This window comes from Talpa occidentalis, unplaced genomic scaffold, assembly GCF_014898055.3.
Source record: "Talpa occidentalis isolate TD23 unplaced genomic scaffold, MPIMG_talOcc4v2.1 talOcc4.5, whole genome shotgun sequence".
Taxonomy (NCBI): domain Eukaryota; kingdom Metazoa; phylum Chordata; class Mammalia; order Eulipotyphla; family Talpidae; genus Talpa; species Talpa occidentalis.
The window spans coordinates 52,223,904-52,239,402 of record NW_023604861.1 but is presented as its reverse complement, the minus strand read 5'-3'; the positions used below and the strand labels follow the sequence as shown (position 1 = coordinate 52,239,402).

Below are 15,499 nucleotides of genomic sequence, written 5' to 3'. Positions count from 1 at the left end.
TTTTTTGTTTATACATGCACTGGGTACAGTCAGAAGCACGGGAGGGTGAGAGAATTCACCAGAGCCAGAGCGGGGAGCAGAGCAGGCAGAAGGACCGAAGTACACTGCTGAGGGGAGCAGCGGGCGGCAGGAGAGGTCTGCGCGCCATGTGGGACCCTCCTCCAGTGGCCGGGGGGCAGGCGGGGATCGAACCGGCACTGCAGAGGCTGCAGGCAGCTTCGCAACCCAACGCTCAACCGCTGCGCCACCGGGGAGGCCCCCATGCTCCATTTTCCCAGACTCTCGGAATGTGAAAGAAACGATCAAATTGAAGAGTAAAGGAAGTGGGGACAGCTGAAAACATTTATTCTACCACCATGAACGCTAACCATCAACACTAACATGGGGATTGTCTTGGTAAGGAATGGCAAATACATGATGTAACATTGTTCACTTAACACAGTACAATACTGCTTGCCCAGAAATAGGCTCAGAATCCTAAACACAATGCTCAGGCCGCCACTACTAATAAATTAGAGTTTGCACTCATTTGGAAATTATTTGCAATCCTTGTGCCATCTCTTGTTTTTGAATTTTAGTCACCCATGAACACCATGAAATAGGCAGTGACTTATGGGATCAAAAATTGCAGTGATCCTTCCACCAGTAGGACAAGGGGAAAGCTTTTGTCTCCTTGGTCACTGATATATCACAGACAGTCAGGTACATAGTAAACACTCATTAAATACTTGTCAAATGGGATGAAATACATAGCACCAGGGCTCACAGATTATGAGAAGTTGTATCAGGTTTTCCAGATCCCATGAATGTTCAAAAAAACTGGAGACAAGGATGACAGGATGTAATCATCCCAATCTCTTAGGTTTCATTATTTAAAAGCAGCAAAAACTTTTTCCTAGGTGGCCGATGGAAATGCTAATACAGCTTCCAGGTAGTTTCTTCATTCTGAACAGACCTGCAAGTTATACAAATGTGAAAAAAATACCTATAAGATAGAGAAAGGAACTGATTCAAAGGAAGTTACACTGCTTTTGGGAGAAAAATGTGAAATGGCATTGGGTACAAGCCAGAGGTACTGCTTTCTCTGCTTGAAGGAAAAGGAAAGAGTGATTCTTTTTGTGAAAAACAAAGTAAAACATTGTTAAACAAACCAAAACATGGAAGTGTTCCTTTTTAACCTCTAGAATAGTGTGTATATTTTATAAATCATTCCAACTTTCCTCGGTAGTATTAATGGAGAAGAAAGCCAGAAAGTGACAAAAGTCATTTTAACCTTCCTTATGTGGCCAGGAAGCTGGGCGTGAAAGCTGCAACACTGATAAGACTGGAGGCTGGGGCCTCCCCGGTGGCGCAGCGGTTGAGCACTGGGTTGCGAAGCTGCCCGCAGCCTCTGTGGCGCCGGTTCGATCCCCGGCTGCTCCCCGGCCACCGGAGGAGGGTCCCACATGGCGCGCAGACCTCTCCTGCCGCCCGCTGCTCCCCTCAGCAGTGTACTTCGGCCCTTCTGCCTGCTCTGCTCCCCGCTCTGGCTCTGGTGAATTCTCTCACCCTCCCGCGCTTCTGACTGTACCCAGTGCATGTATAAACAAAACAAACAAATAAATAAATAAATAAAGCATGCCTCTATTAAAAAAAAAAAAAAAAAATTAAAAAAAAAAAAAAAAAAAAAAAAGACTGGAGGCTGAACAACATGTTCAGGAATGTGCTTAACTTCAGAAATTGCTCTTTCCAGCAGCAAGACAAAGGGTGGCAGCTGTACTATGCTGGCTAAGAAAAAGATTACCTCTAATTTATTTGGAAATTCTACTTGAAGTGATCTATGCATTATTTTAAATTATAGGTCATTATCCTTCAGTGTCTAAATCTTAACCAGCAGGTAAAGTCCGTTGGAGCACTGAAATATACTTTTAAAATGATGTGTCTATGTATTTTAATACACTGTGCAGTGATCATCATAAGAGGCTAACGAAAAAAAATCAAGCATGACTGTGAAATGAAATTACTGCATTTGGTGGTACATGCCTCTGAATTTCTGGAATGATGGGACAGTGGAGGAAATAACATCATGCAATTAGGGTTTCCCTTATTTCCATTTACAGTGAAAAAAAAAAAAAAGAAAGCATCAGCTAAAAAGGGAAAATAACAGAATCCAATGATTTAAGTTCAACAAGCAAAGAGACGTGCTCAAAACTCCATGCCCAGGGAACCAGTTATTGCACCAACAAAGGGAGAGCAGAGTCCATGGCCTGGAGAAGAAATCTGTGATGCTTGAGATCTTGCTGAAAGCAGAGCTGGGTGTGTACATGAGCTTATAATCACTATTCTTGAGAAGCAATAAAAGAGAAAATGATTGCTGAAAAGGAATTAGCTATGACAATAAAAGACAGGTCCTAAACCAGTTGCAGATGAGGATGTGAACTTTCTGAGGATGTGAAGTTCAATAAGAAAGCAATGAAGGGGCCTCCCTGATGGTGCAGCGGGTTGAGCGCAGCGATATGAAGCAATCTGCAGCCTCACAGCAGGCCAGGGACATACGCACATGGTGCAGCAGACCTCTCCTGTCTCACCTGCTGCTCCCCTCAGCAGTGTTTTCAGTCTGTCTGCCTGTTCTGCTCCCCGCTCTGTCTCTGGTGAATCCTCTCACCCTCCCACACCTCTGGCCTGTATATTTATTTATACAGTTCTTGTATAAATGAATACATCTTTAAAAAAAGAGAAAGCAATGAAGAAAAACTAACCAGAACATGTCTCATCATGGATAAAACATATAAACTAATTATACCAACAAAAAGAAAATGACAGGTCTAGAAAATACTAAAAAAATTAACTTATAAATACTATAGGTAGTACAGGAATTTAAAAATTCAATGGTATAGGAAGTCTCATTGGAGGAGTAACTTAGCATTTTTTTCTTAAACTGGAAGAGTATCGCATTAAAAGAGCACCCAGACATGTCATCAAAGACAATAAAAATGTATATAAATGAACTATAATAAAATAAATATTGAAGGAAGAATAATAGAAACTTAACATGTGGTTCACATAACTGATAGATCTTACAATTTAAAAAATGTATTTCTGCAAATATTTTATGTGAGATTTTGAACACTCAGAATTCATGTGAGAAATTGTCAACAGGGGAAAGAGATTTTAGAATCATAATTTCCCAAAAAGTAATGATATGCTCCCTTTTTTGTGTGTGGGAAGACCAGAAACCCAAGATGGGAGGAGAGGAAAGGTAAAAGCAGAAGATTTTTCAGTATATTCATGAAGCATTTTTTTTCCTGCAGTTTGAAAATTACTGTCTGCAGTGAGAGAAAATTTTGAAGGAAATAGACTGTGTTGTGAACAGTGCACAGCCAAGAAATAAAAAAAGAATATCGGGCTTTGATACACACAAAGATAAACAGTAAATGATCATTAAAAACACATGCGCCATTAACTAACTATATGAAAATTAGCTGCTTAATACATAGTTAAATTGGCAAACAACTAAATGTGATTGATTGTTTTAAAGCATATGTATATGTAGATTGATGCTAATCAGTTGCATACAGCAACATGAAAATGTAGTTTTATTACATATAGATTTTTAATTCACATGTGTACATCTATGTATATGTTCAATGTTTAAGTGGAGATACAAAAACATAGAGACATATTTTATAAATAGAATAAATAAACAACAAACCTTTAACATTTCTAGCTCTACTCTAGTAATATTTACTTCTCCTTGGCACCATCCTATTCTTTCTTTATGTATCAAGTATAGTTCTGAAAGTGATACTACAGTAAGGAGGGCAAAGAATAGGGATAAAAATATCACAGAGCACTATACTAAAATAACTTCAGAACTGTCTGGGCTGTGGCCACACTGGCTGGACTTCAGAATATATTTCCCTGAGGCAAGTGTCCCTGAAATGCTCCAGGAAAAATACTTAAGATTTAAGATCATATCCTTGAAGCTCATCCTAATAATGAATGCGATCTTTCCTAAGAGGATATGTTTGTGAAAGGATTTTATAGAATCACTTTTTAGTGATAAATCAATTAGTGAATTTAAATGGGGACAAACAAATTTGGAGAGAACAGAATTTAAAAACAGAATGGAATCTAGTAACTTCATATACTACACTAAATCTCATTGAGAAGAAGTAATAAATGAGAGCTATAAAAGTCATTCTGAGGAATTTCGCCTCAACCCTTTGTATCTGCTGAAGATTCCAAATTTGAGTTAATCTGAGACTGTGATTTTAATCTTTGCAAAAAGTTTCTCATATTTTAGTTGGACTGAGAAAAACTGTCTGTTTGATTAACTTTTCACTGACAGAAATATCATCTGTGAACCTATTTCTTTATCAGTTATGCTGGATATAACAAAAGTACCTTTTTTTTTAGAAATAAGAAGAAATAATAGACTATATTATAATAGAAAATATGCTCTTAAAGTGATGATAGATATTGTTATTTTTTAAAAGTACACACAATATCTAAAGTAAATAAAACAAGCATTAGTAATGATCTTTAAAATGCACCCACTATGACTTTTATGTACCTTTGATTCTGTTTTTTATCTTTCCTTTAACTTGGGACAGAGGATGATCCACAGGTGGAAGATATACTTGTAAAATGAAAATAAGGATAAAAAAGTCTTTCTGCAAACAACCTTGGATGGAAGAAGCTGAAAGATAAAAGTAAGTTAAAAATTTACAAAGTATGCTCATCTTACTGAGGAGAAAATTTATAGCTGCAGATTACAGTTTTGAATTTAAAGGAAATAACTAACCCTTAGTGAAAATATAGAAATATTGGTCTAATGAGATTTTTAAAGGGAATCTTGAGTCATAAACTCTCACAAGAGATTCATAAAGGAAGACATGTAGTAACAAGTCAGAAGGTAAAATTTGTCTATACTGTCAACACATATGCTCAATAAAGTCCCCTGGGATTTTATGAAATATGCAAATTGTATAGGAATTTGAAAATGAAAAAAATAAAGTTGAGATGATTTTATATTAAAAAAGCAAATGTGAGCTGTGGTATGGTATGAGGAGTAGTAGAGCTGTGAGTCTGTTTTTGTACCAGACGTAGCTTCAAATTCATTTTTATAGCTTGTGCTGGTAGTGTTTTGGGTAAAGTAACCCAATGTGCTTCTTACAGAATAGAGTTTATATTGGAATCCAGAATCCTGAGTTCTGTGATATCAATAGAGCCATATTTGAATTTTTATTTCAAACCCATAAAATGAAGGACTAGGTCTACATGATTCCCAAGATTCTGACTGGGTATGAGTCTATGTTTTTTTGTCTTTGATTTATTTGACTAAAATTAAATAAATATGTGCATTTTAATATAAGTTTAGCAAAGGAAAACAGACATGGGCATGCTGGACTTGGCTCATGAGACCAATAAAAAGCCCCTCAAAAAGAAAGCTCATTATATTGCCTTCTGGAGTCAATAATGGTTCAAGTATTTTCTCTTTTAATCTAGGTCTAGGGTTGAAACAATCACAGAGATAAGCCATGGGTACTCTGCATGGCACAGCACTTCACATAACTGCCTAGATTGTTCAGGTGCAAACTTTTTCACCCCTCGCTGCTAAATCTCTCTAAATCCTTAAGTACAATTTAGTCTTTTCTGGTGGGGTTCCAAGGTTCAATCTCCTGGTATTTGAAGTAGAAATTGTACACTTTGCAACCACTCAATCATAAACTGAATCCTTTGCATGGATCCTCAAACCAATACACAATACATGAAAATAGATCTTTTAAGCTGGGTCAAGTTTCATGAGAAGTTTCTTTCATTTAGGCTTGATTCTTGAAGCTCTATCATATTGCTCTATTTTTATTGGTTTACTGTGGCTCATAAACTTGCGTTGAATTATTTTTGCTTGTCTTAAGGATACACTCAGTGGTATACACCCCCACACATAAAGGAAATCTGTTAGCTTCCTTGTCCTCTCCTGATATCTTCAAAATCTGCCTGTTCACATCGTCTTATCCTCCTCTACATCCAGTGACCTATTTTGGTCGTCAAGAAAGCATTAGAAAGGCAGTTCAAATGCAAACAAATAGAACTTGGGTTTAGATCATTTCAGAAGCTTGACTAGGACTTTGACTCTGGTCTTAAGGGCAGCCAAAATTGTATGCTTATCCTTGTACAGAAGGGAAAAAATACATCAGATCTTCAGGGAAACACATTTTTCTGGCAGTAGGTTGTGAATGAAATTTCTTGAAAAAATTCCCAAATACAATATGTTTTTGAGTTAATATAAGTTAATGACATAGAGCTCAAGTGAAACTCAATGAAAGAATTTTGGGAAACAAGATGAATAGAAGCATATGAAGTTTACTTTGAGCTGATTTGGCCTACTCTACAGAGAAATAGACTATTCTCCATGCAGTCTTCTGTATCATTTTGCTCAACTAGGATTTTGATATAAATCGGGCAGCAAAGTGTTACTTAGGTCTAGCCTTCAGTTTCCAAAATATTATGAAGAGGATACAACAGTTCTTAAACTTGAGGTCCTTTCTACTTTCTTTTTGACTGCAAAGGGTTGCCAGGTCTAACTCTCTCAAGTCAACTTGAAATGCTCGTTCCTCAGCCATCATCTATGTACATCTTCTCCTTCTACCCTTTACTCTTCTCTGATTTTTTTTAAAAAGATTCATCTATTTATACATACAAGAACTGGGGTACAGGCCAGAGTTGTGGGGGGTGAGAGGATTCACCAGAGACAGAATGGAAAAGAGAACAGGCAGATTGACTGAAATACACTGCTGAGGGGAGCAGCAGGCAAGCCATGTTGGTAGCTCCCTGGATAGGGATCAAACTCATGCTGCAGTGGCTGTGCCTAGCTAGCTTCATAGGTTGCATCTTAACCCCTTGTGCCACCAGGGAGGCCCCATCTTTTCTGATTTTGCACCACCAAATTCCAGATAATGAACCTAGCAAAGGCAGAATTCTTGGAAGGTGGGGGAGGAGAAAATAATGAGATGGAGAGACAAGATCCTCCTTAGCAAGCAGGTTCATTATTATATTTCTGTTAATAATTTTTATTAAGCTACATTTACCCTATCCCATTAAACTTCACAATAACTCAGTGTGATGTTTATTGCTTTCTTGTTTGTAAGCAGGAAACTAAATTTCAGAGAATTTTTGGAATTTTCTCAAGGTTTCATAACCAGCAAATAGGTCAGTTTAAATTATGAAATCTGGCTTCACAAGAGTATGGAGGACAATTTTCTGTGTGACAAGGATAGATTGTGGCCTGCAGAGGTTAGGTGAGTTAATGGTAGTAGTGAGGTCCTTTTATCAAAATGGGGGGCCTGACTCAGACCCTCACTAGTTTCAATAGCTTGTGTCTTACACATGGGCTTGAGAAAATTTCACATACATATCTACTAAAAGAATACATGTATAACAGAAGAGGGAACAGTGATTCCACGTATACTCAAAGAGAAGTTTTTAGTTACCATCTTGTATTTTCTATTCAGTTTCATTTGCACAAATGGTTATATGTTTGTGGGTCTCCAACACCACTGTCAAGTTCAATTATTGGCTATAGTGACTTACAGTTCTATGAATAGTTGTTATAATCACAGCTTTGGTTTACTATAGCAAAAGATACATATGAAAATCAGCAAAGACACAAGGCTCATAGAATGGAGTCCAGGAGAGATCAGGCATAAACTGCCAGTTGTCTTTTCCCAGTAGAATTAAATGAACAGTGCTGCATTCTCCCAGCAATGGTGTGTAACAACACACACACAGTTTTGCCAACTGGGGAAGCTCACTTAGGCCTTGGTGTCCAGGGCTTTTATTGCAGGACGGTCCCATAGGTATGGAGAGCCCAAGTGGCTGGTTTTCATTATTCAATCTCCAGTCTCTCTAGAGGTCATGCTGATTTTGTATGATCCAAGCCCCCACCATAAACACCATCAATTATTATTAATCTCAACTTTGACAGGGTCGAAGACCTGGGTACACAAAGACTCAATTATCAAGCAGAAATTTTTTGAGGACTTAAGTCTTTTTCTGCCAAGGCACTTGTCAAAGACCAGTCATGTCTTTGGAAGATGTAGGCTTTGAACACCCCAAGCCTTTTAAGCTGAGTTTGTGATAAACAATAAAAATAAGTCAGGTATATGTAGAAACCAGATGAAATAACAATAGCAACCAAGAATATTGTAGCTCTTTGGAGAAATTTTAATAACATATCGTAACTAATATCAGGGGCACGACATTTGATTTTCCAATAGGAAAGACTTAACACATTAATTAAGAGAAAACACATGTGATTCTATACTACCAAAAAAACTAACAAGGGTGTAAAGCAATGCCATGTCAATAAAAACTTTTTAAAAAGAGAAAAAGAACATTTTATATTTGTAAGAAAAATCATTCCAATTCAGAATTTACATAGACCAAGGTTTCTGAAGCACTATTGGAAGTCCGAATTTGAAAAGGGGAATTGGTGAGTGAATGGACTGGTCTCTGGGATGCCTACCCTGTTCCTTCAACTCCAGTGCCCCTGATTTATTTTCCTGACTACTGACTTACACTTATACTTTCCTGGGTAAAATTCGCATGAAGGAAACATCACTTGGATTTAAAAAGGGCAAAACTAAACTGAAAAACAATTGTTTATGAATTCAGTTTTGCCTCTCAAAAGCTTTATGTTGAAGCCTAAACCCCCAATATTTTAGCATGTGAACTTATTTGGAAACAGGGTCCTTGCAGCTATACTTGGTTCAATCAAGACGAGGTAATACTACAGTGGGCAACATGTGCTGGGCCCTATATTCTATTTAACTGGCATCTTTAAAAAGATAAGAGAGGTACACAGGGAGAAGGGAGTCACATGAAGCCAGACACAGTGGTTGGAGTATAGCAGCTGCAAGCCAAGAGGAAACAAGTGGTGCCAGCAAGCACCAGAAGCGAAAAACAAGAAGGATAAGTCCACCTTAATTTTGGACTTCAAGCCTCTGTACCACCAGGCAATAGATTTTTGTTGTTTTAAGCCAACTGTTTTGTGCTATGTCATGGCAGCCCTAGAAAACAAAGACACTTACTAGTGCAATTCTATTGATTGTAAACCGAGCAGCAAAAGTTTGGACAACTTTCAGAAAACTCAGAATACCAAAGAGTTGAAGAATTGACTGTATGTCTGTTTAAAAAGTCTTTTATAATTCTTTGCACTTTAATGGACTGCATTAATTAACAACAAAAATATCTCTTTATAGATATACCTCCTAAGAAATTATCTCCACCAAATCATTATGTTGTATACTTATGTACATTTTATTTCTCAAGCATAACTCAATAAAGCTGGAAAAAATAAGCCTAGCTGACAAAGTAAGAATGCTGAAAGCAGTGCAAAGTTTTGCAACTGTAAGTAAGGACAGGGTTTGAAAAACAATTTTGCTAACCTGAATAAAAGCAAACAGGCAAGTCATCTGTGGATCCATTCAAATGCTCTCCATATCATGACTCTTTTGACTGGAGAAACAAAGGAATGGGGGTAGAATTAGGGAGGGAAACAATGTTTTTAGTAGTTGACTTAAATTTTCAGTGGAATAGGCAAAGCACATGCAGGGAAAAAAACATAGTCCTTTATTAGAGGTTACTAGTCTTATTTAGGAATTTATCTAATGTTAAATTTATCTTTTGAATGAATGAACTACTGCTATGTAAAAATCTCAGAGGCTTAATAAAAATAGCATTGTTGCTTGTTGTAGCGCAACCAACCCATACCCAGTAGGTTCTTTACCGGTTCTAGCAGCTGTGTTGGTGTCTTCAGGCTCTCCACTGTTTGACGCCGCACTCCGTGGCACTTTGCCACTTCCTGCCACACACCTCCATCCACTCCACTGCACTCCTTCGTCCGCACTGCACCGCACTGCAGGGCGCCATGCCAGCCACGCCATGCCCTTTGGCTGAGTGCGCATGCGCAGCGGGAGGGCGGAAACGCCTGATGCTTTTCCTTCCTGCTTACCCCACACTGGTCTCCCAGGTCTCCCTCCCTTGTGCCACCCAGGGAGGCCCCTCTACAATGGCTTATTTTGTAGTGGGCGGGACATAATTTAACCCACAATTTTTGTTTGAGCCCAAATAAAGGGTTTATCTATAATAAAGACATAGTGATAGGGCCTCTGGTGGCGCATGTGGTTGAGCGCAGCGCTGTGAAGCTGTCTGCAGCCTCTGCAGTGCCAGTTCCATCCCTGCCGGCCGCCGAGCAACCCACGTGGCCTGGCAGACCACTCTTGTCTCACCCACTGTTCCCCTCAGCATTGTATTTCTGTTGGTCTGCCTGTTCTGTTCCCTGCTCTGTCTCTGGTGAATCCTCTCACCCTCCCACACATCGGGCCTGTTCCCTGGTTCTTGTATAAATAAAAATAAATCTTTAAAAAAAAAAGACATGGTGAGAGTATGGATATAGGAAGGAGTGGAGGATGGGGGTCTTAATAGTGTCCACTTAAAAAAAAAAAAACATAGGGGTTGTAAACAATGGCCCATGGAACAAAACTAGCCCACTGCCTGTTAATTATAAATAAAATAATTATAAATAAAATTTTATTGGAACAGAGGCATCATCATTTTAAAATATGGTGATGTATCTACTTCCATGCTATAATGACAGACTTGAATTATTGTGATAAGAGGTTGTATGGCTTGAAAAACCTAAAATAATTATTTAATCCTTTACAAAAAGTTTGCTGACCTCTGATCTCTTCAGAACAGCAAGGTAAACTTTTCCTGAAGCCATGTAACTATTCTAATGAAGCAATTGGAACAACACTGTTTTGGAAGAGGGGATTTTGGCTTTAAAGCAAGTTTTGCTATTAACTGGCTCTGTTACTTTGAGCAAGCTCCTGAATTTCCCTGCTTGGGTTTCTCATGGAAGAAATCAGGGAATTGGTTATGTTGTCTGCCTAGGTTTGCTTATCCTTAGTTACATGCATTTGCTACATCCTTAGTAAATGTTTAGCGACTAAAAATTACTGCATTGTACCTTTCAAAAAAAGAAGATAGCATAGTTGTAAAAAAAATTTTTTTTTACCCCCATGGAACTCATTCTGTTACTTTAATGAAATAAAATGCCCTCCCTGATTTGATAGGCTTTACCATGAAATTAAATGATGTTTAAGGTCCTTTCTTCTTTTTAATATTAGGATTCTACAAAATAAAATATGAAAGTAGGGTGACTATGTAAAATGTAATATTCCTCAACAGAAATACATGTCACTGTGGCAGGACTTATTAGACCAAGCTCTTAACCATTTTGACAACTCTGGGTTTCTGAATCTTAAGATGGTGTCAGAGAGACCATTTGCTGATGTTACCCATACATAATAATTGGAAAGTCTTAATTCAGGATTTATAAAGAAATAGAAGAACGTGCTAAGACTACAACGCCAACATGAGTGGCAGATTGAAAAATGGGCCTTGGTATTTTTTAGATTCTCCCATTAAGAGGTGGGCTTTTCTCTTCCCATCTCTCAAATCTTACTTTGTGTAAGTTCTAGAGCTTATGTTTTAAAGGCTCTGCAGTTTTGGCCCTTTGGTCTCATAGAATATTCCCTAAGAGGACCAGGTAAGGAAACAGGTACTGGGGGGTGAAAAGCCATGTGAAGACCTGAGGTTGCCCAGGTGACAGCCAGCACCAATTACCAATGATGATTATAAAAATAAAATATTTTGGTCCTATCTGTATCACTGTTTGTGTGCCCCACATTTATTTGGCCCCATGCCAGTTGCCCCAAAATCTCTGCTTCAAGCTGTACTTGATCTAAATTGTAGAAAATGTTTTCCTTTGACAAAAGCTCAAATTACAGTCTTTAATTACAGAATTTGTATGACTTGGTTTCTCTGGGAATCTTTGCATTCTTCCAAATATGCTATAATACATGATGTGGGAGATGCTGACTACCTACTTTGGAAAACCTGCAGTTCTCGGCAGCTGTGATATGAACATGTGCCTCTGTATTCTTTCTGAAAGATCTGCACGGTTGGCAGTGTGGTGATAGAAAGGGTGTTTATACCCGTAGAGATAGGACTCATTTACTGCTTGCTATCTGAGCTGGAAACACATCTCCTACTTTGCTGAGAACGTCACGTAGATTTCATCTTGTTCACTAACTTTGATTTGTAGTGATTCCCTGTAGCAATATTAAGAAATACTGGGAGGCCACGTCCACACTTACTTATAACTGATTGGTAGTGCCTTTCTTGTGGAGAAAAGTGGCCCTTTCTGTATCCAGTACTTCCTATCGTTGACCATGGCACTTTCTATGAAAACAATTAAACAGTTCTTTTCTTCTAGCAGTAGTAGCACTAGGGAATTTCTTCATACACTTTAGGTATAGTTTACAAAGTTGTAATTGCTAGCCTAGATAAAGTTTAATGAAATTCACTAATAACTGACATCATTAGAGATAGTAATCTCATCAAAAGTGCAGAGGTTATTATTTCATCATTTTTATTTATGTAATTTCTTTAGTAATCGTGTTTAATAACTACTTAGTTATTTAATCCACAGCAATATTTTTTGCAATAAAGAATATTCTCAGGGACCTCCCCGGTGGTGCAGCTGGTTGAGTGCAGCACTATGTGAAGCTGTCCACAGCCTCTGCAGTGAGTGTTCCATTCCCAGCAGGCCAGGGAGATACCCACATGGTGTGGTAGACCTCTCCTGTCTCACCCGCTGCTCCCCTCAGCCGTGTATTTCAGTTAGTCTTCCTGTTTTGCTCCCCACTCTGTCTCTGGTGAATCTTCTCACCCTCCCACATCTCTGGCCTGTGTCCAGTTCTTGTATAAATAAAAATAAATCTTTAAAAAACAACACTATTTTTACACTACAAATTGGAATTGGATGGTGATGTACAGGCAAACTACAGCCAATTGCTGATGGGGCAAATCCAACCTGTCACTGATTTTTGTAAATACAGTTTTATTGGGTTGCAGCGAGGTCCATAGATTTCATAGTGTCTAATTCTGCTTTGTGCTACAATGATAAGATTAAGTAGTTATGACAGAGATCAAAAGAAATGAGTAGTAATACAGAGATCTTATGACCTATAAAGGCTGAGATATCTACTATCTGACATGAAAATCTTGCTACACCCTGATAGATTGAAATGGTTAATAATACGTAATTCTTTCTCCATATTCTGGGAGCTGCGATGGACATGGTCTTCGAAGCACTCCTTGTGATGTGTAAAAGGGTATACCAGAAGTAGTGGTTTTTAACCCTACCTGAATGTCAAAAATCAAGTGGGTAGAGTTGTTAAAATTACTATTACTGGGGTATGACCTGTGTAGGACATGGGTGTTGCATGGTTTTGAAAGTTACTCAGCTGAATCTAATGTTCCTCAAGGTTAGGAAGCACTGGTCAGGGTTATTATCTTACACTTTGGCTCTTGTAGAGGTTTGATAGTATAATATACAGTTTAACTTTTAGTGACTCAAAAGGACGACAGAAAGTAAAATTAAATAACTTAACAAAATGAAAAACAAAAAATGTCAAGGAGTGGTGGGTGTTAATTTAGAGTCAGGGACTTTAATTTAAAGTCCCAAGTCAATAGCATTGTTGGTCCAGGTTACTTGTTTGTAAAGTATCATCATTTCCTGCTCAAATCTCCAGATTCAAAATAAGTGATCATGCAACAATCACATACCATTTTTGTGTGTGCCTACTTTCTTAACACAAAGTATCTACTATAGCTACTCCATATAACTATATTCTGTCTTGCTGTTAGAATATCAGAAGTATTTGGGAAATTCAATAATATACATGAAGATTAAATTTTGGTTAGCCAAAGACAAATGATTTTTTTCTACTTCAACATGGGTGAATTATAGAGGATTTTGTAGAAAAAGTGGATCAGGAGCTTCCTCACAGCACTGGTTGTAAGTATCAGGAAGATGCATAGAATCATTATTCTCTCTATACACTACTGACTTTTTTTAAGGGTTTAAATAATTATTTTGATAAATCAAAATCATAGACATTTGAAAGTAAGACACAGGTAAATGACTAGAATTACACATATGCAGAAGTTATTTATAGATGGAGAAACACATACTTTCGGATGCTTATCTTAAAGATACATTTTGAGAACTTCCTAGGCAGTTTAGTGTACTACTAGTAAAAATCATACAGTTATAATTTAATACTATAGCAGCCCAACAGCCAGTTTGAGCATATGTAGAGATGAAAATTTCCATCCATTTGCCAAAATCATATTTTCATCAGTCTGCAAATCTGTCTTGCCCCACCCCCACCCTTTCTATTGCCAACTCTTCTTCCGTTACTATCCTCTTGAAGCCTGAAATTTCCTCTTTCATCAAACCAGGAAATCTCTCTGCCAGAGAAACTTTTACAGATCCTTGAAAAACAGTTTTGACAGAGAGAATATAAGGATGAGAAAAACCCATTATATTTAAAATTATTTTTTCTTTGCTACTCTATTCTCTTCAGCTCCACTTTCTATAGAACTGGTGATGTCAACATGAAAGCTATCCTGATGATTGTGGTTCATGGATATCTGTTTTCTATTGAGACTTGTTTTTCTTTAAATGCCACATAACAATTTTTCCTTTATAGAATACTTCAAAGTCCTGGATCTGCTTCCCTGAATTGTCCTGATCTTGGAGCAGGACCCCAGACTGTGCCAAAAGCAACATTCTCCAACATTATACATATATAACTTTCTGTGTATGTATGTATATGTAGGGTAATTGAAATTTTCCAGGATTTTCCGCACTCCTACCATTAACATTAATCATGGATCCCTGCGGTCCTACATGCATCCCTGATAGTGGACACCTGGAGTAGGGTGTGGGCATGTGTAAGTGGGTGCACCTGGGTTGAGAGACTGGGCTTATAAGAGTGTCATCCGGGTGATACCAGTAGGCATAGCGGAGAATGAGGAAAAGCAACAGCAGAACTATAGCAGAACCAGCAGAGAAGCAGAGACCATGAGAAAATGCCAGAGCTCCCAGAATGAGTAAAAATTCGCTAGGGGCTGGGAGGCCTGCCAGTCTCCTGGCCACCCCCCAGGACCCCTGCCTGCTGTGTACCTGGTAAAAGCTCAATAAAAGCCTGAAAAGCCACTGAGGGCTCCAGGACTCTCCTTTACATGTCTGCCTGGATCATAGAGATCCTGTTCTGGGCCCTTCCTTCCCTACAATATATATATTTTTTCTGACACATATTCCCATTTTTGTAGCAAAAAACACTAAGAAGTTCAATGTAAGTATGGTCATACAGGAAAGAAACTGATATTTACTTAGTATATTATGTGCAAAACACTGATAAACACTACACATGTTATTTATTCACCATAAAGCAACAATTTTGTAAGTATTATTCCCATTTTTACTGATGAAGAGTAGAAGGGTTGCACTAGAGCTAGAAAATAATCACTAGAGCTAGAAATTAATTTCTCAGGATTGCACTAGAGCTAGAAAATAATCTGTTTTTTATAGTCGTAT

At 38.0% G+C, this 15,499-nt stretch overlaps 1 long non-coding RNA gene across 1 annotated transcript; it reads right to left on the bottom strand.

Annotated features, from left to right (window-relative positions):
* Positions 1 to 4,535: 4,535 nt before the first annotated feature.
* LOC119259737 (uncharacterized) lies at positions 4,536 to 9,910 on the bottom strand. The gene is made up of 3 exons (XR_005128540.2): positions 9,773 to 9,910; positions 9,432 to 9,501; positions 4,536 to 4,681 (listed from the first exon to the last, which is right to left on the bottom strand). It is a non-coding gene; the product is annotated as an uncharacterized LOC119259737 (long non-coding RNA).
* Positions 9,911 to 15,499: the final 5,589 nt, after the last annotated feature.